The following is a 3,784-nucleotide window of genomic DNA, read 5'->3' as shown; positions in this document are numbered from 1 at the left end:
TCAGAAGAATCAAAGAAAATAATATCAAAGTGTTTACTCTTAAATTCAATTTATATTCTTCTTAATGAATCAAGAGTGTCCGTTTGGGAAAAAAAAAACCTGTAACCTTGCTTGGTCTGATTTCCCATCTGCTCAAAAACGAAGGCAAAAAATAGAAGATAGCATTAACAAAAGTTGCTATGTATGTTAAGTGTAAGTGAATATTATTACTGAAAGAGCTGCGTATAGATATGTTCCTTCAGCAAGAAACTTAGACATAAGCAACCTACTGTCTCGCCTGAGGGACCCAATCACCAGCCATGGGTTCATTTCAACATTTCTGACATTTGGTCCTTAACTCTCTCCGACATCTGGGAGCCCCTTGGGACTGAACCCTCCTGGCAGAACAGGAAAGACGGCAGCAGTTCCAGGTTTCTCCCGGGTAGAGCGAGCATTTGCTAGTGCCAAAGTTGGTGGTAGTCAGCGCCCTGCTAAGGTCACTCCCCACTTCCCATTTTCATCTTGAAGCTTACATGAAACCTCTGCTCTGTATAAGGCTCTGAAAAGCTGATCGAAAAAGAAATGTCAGAGTCTTCACTGTCATAAGAAACAGAGGCTCATAAAACTGTGATCGCTAAGCCTCCCCAGTCTAGTGAAGGAGGAAAAAAAATTATATATATAAAGGTTTTAGTAAACACATCTGAATTTGCCATCTTGGATAACTGAGTACTGCAATAAAGTGCCAAGTAGAGACTAATACATACTTACATGCTACTAATTTCCTGGTTTCAATAAATCCAATATAATAAAATTGACAGATGCTGTTTTACCTACTCAAGTGATTCATGAAGGGCCTGAAACTGTAATGCTGCAACAAGACATGCCATCTGTGCTAGGATTTGGTGGTTTTTTAAAAGAAAAAGAACTGACTGGCTGGAGAGTGGTGACAGCACATGATTTGCCTAGCACAAAATGAGAAGCTTGCCACCTTTACCTATAGCAGTAAGAGAATTACTGGACTTGGCTACTATTTTTCTACCTGTTGTCTACCCAGGCTGTTGTTTTGCAAATGTCCGAAAGAAAGAAAAATAAATCAAAGAACTAATTGAAATCTAAAGCAAAATGAGACATTTTTTCACATCTCCTTTTAAAATTATGTTAATTGGCATGCATTTTTAACGACAACATTAGCAGCGAGTAATAAAAAGTCAGCAGGATCTACACATGGAGGAATAACAGCACACTAATGATAATTACATAAACCTTCTGTGTAGTGACATGTGGGTCAGGAGTTGAATTTGCACTCTCAAATTAAATCATCTATCAGGTCCCCACATCATCGGTAACAAATGTCACGGGTAGGTTTCGTTCTTCCGCATTCAGAGTGCTCTCACAGTCCTGTTTGTTAAGATCCAATAAAAGATCATGTTTCAAGGCCAAATCTTGACACCTACTGGTGCTCAACAGGAGCGTTGGTTGCAAAAGGGCAGCAACCTTTGAGTTTCAAAAAAGAGCGTATCAGAAACTTAGAGAACGTAATTTCTACTTTATATTTAGGCATTTAGAAGGGCCTTTCTGATAAAAAAAGGATCAACTTAAATGCATGTGTTTATACGTATATACTGGCATAACCACCTTGCTGAAATGGGACTATTTTTTAAGTGGATGACTTTAACAATGAAGATTTAAAGACTGAGCAAAGAGTTTCTGAATTACTGAGATCAGGCCAAATAGGGAATGACTGAAGTCAAATGGCAAGGTTGCCTCTAGTTTCAGAGAAAATACACATTTTTACATCCTTTTTTTTTTTTCAGTAATGGGATATGCTTTCTTGTCATTATAGAACAAGCTGACAAAGTAAGTGAAAATAATTCTCATAAGATCAGAAGAACGTGATGCTTCCAAAGGGGACTTTATTCTGTGGTACCAGGAAGCATTTGGCAGAGTAAGTCACACAACATGAGCTGTTTGGGAACCCTGAAAACGGCATATGCTCTGTCTGGCTTTAGGCACAGGTAGGACAACAGTTTGCATACAAAGCCTGTGGTCCTAAACTACACTGACATATGAAGAAAAAAAAAAAGCTAATCTAATACCTGTTGTATTGAGCATAACTGGCAGCATTTGGGTAGCTGGGGGCTGCATGGGAGAAGGTCATGAGTTGTCTGCAGCAGGTAACAGCTATGTCCAGACAGCTCTGAAACTGGTGTGAGCAGCCCAGTGCCTGCCAAAACTTTAGTGACTAAAGAGCACATGGTACCTCTGCTTAAATGCATTTCACAAAAAAGCAGCAGCCACAAAGGGCAGGGGGCACATGGGGAGATGCTCTTGGGCAGATGCATGGAGGAGCCACAGGGAAGGAGACATTTTGGGGCATAGAAGTGACCCATGTCAGAGAGGGGACAACCTCAAGGGACTTCAGCCCGGGGTGACCCAGGGCAGGGCAGGGGCACCCCTGAGGGACCGTGGCTGTGGGTGGTCCTCACTGGAGCAGGGAGAAAATGAGCAAGGAGCAGCAGAAAGAAATCAATAGGCACAGAACCTGCCCGTGGGCTCACAGAATGAATAAGGAGGGAGTGAGCATAATCCACAGCAAAAACAAAAACAAGGGAAGATGACACTAATAAGAGGAGAGCAGAGATGTTTGCCTTAAGATGAGCCTGGGAAAGAAGAAAGAAAGTGGATTACTTAAGTGTTTGTTTTCTCATTTATGTTACACCCCCCCCCCCCACCACCAGAAGATGGTGTTAATTGGCAGTAAATCAAGTCAAGTAAATATTCTTCCTGATGAGACTGTTCTGCCCATGACACCTGTGTCTTTTCAGTTGTAGTTGCTGAAATAGAAAATACCTAGTGAAATGTCCTGTCAAGCTTGACTTACAAATTTACAATGGATGATGGAGAATCCACCACAACTCTTGACACTTCAGGACCTCTTTACTGTTTATCAGTTTCCTGTCATTGTTAAAAACACAAATATGAAGTTGCTCAGTTTAGTTTCTGACTGATAGATTTTGTTACACCTTCAACAAATAGAGTCAGCTATTAATAATCCATGTTCAAGTCCCTTCTTTAACTAACTTCAGTATTTAGATACTATGAACCTTCAGAGTCTTTTATCTTCAGATTTTCTAGTTTTTACATGATTCTACAGTTATTTGGCAATTTCATACCAAGTTCTCAATGTTATTCATTAGTTACGGACACCTGAATTGGTGAGTTTTAGTAGCAGATGCACAAAAGCCAAAGAAAGAGGTAAGATAAGCTCTACATTCCAATTTAAATCTAAACAGGATTGTCTTTTGCCAACAAAAGATACACTGATTTGTTAAACTCACTCTACTAATTTTGATGATTACACATGGAAGGGTAATACATTTTTAACTCAGGCTTTGTGTTCGTGAATTTTACCTTGGACCAATATTTGCTGTGTTAATTTTGATACGCTCTTACCCAGTGTTCATGGAGAAAATAACAATTTCTTTTCATAGCTAGTGTAAGTATACAGTGGTTAAACCACAGTTTCCTGAAAGTCAAGTTATATTTTTGAAAGTTCAGTATCATTCTCAGAAAGGATAAATTAAAAATCAACGACTTTTTTGCCTCAGTCTTCACTGGCAACCTCTCTCCTCACCCCTCCCAAGTCGATGGATGGCATGAGGGGCACCGGGAGGGCAAAACCCCTCCTGCTGTAGGAGAAGACCAGGTTCGTGACCACCTGAGGAACCTGAATGCACACAAGTCCATGGGACCTGATGAGATGCATCCCAGAGTCCTGAGAGAACTGGCCGATGAAGTCGCCAAG

Source organism: Egretta garzetta, unplaced genomic scaffold (assembly GCF_000687185.1).
Source record: "Egretta garzetta isolate BGI_Z169 unplaced genomic scaffold, ASM68718v1 scaffold35, whole genome shotgun sequence".
In the NCBI taxonomy this organism is placed as follows: Eukaryota; Metazoa; Chordata; class Aves; order Pelecaniformes; family Ardeidae; genus Egretta; species Egretta garzetta.
The sequence above is the reverse complement of the archived record's forward strand: the minus strand, read 5'-3'. Positions refer to the sequence as shown.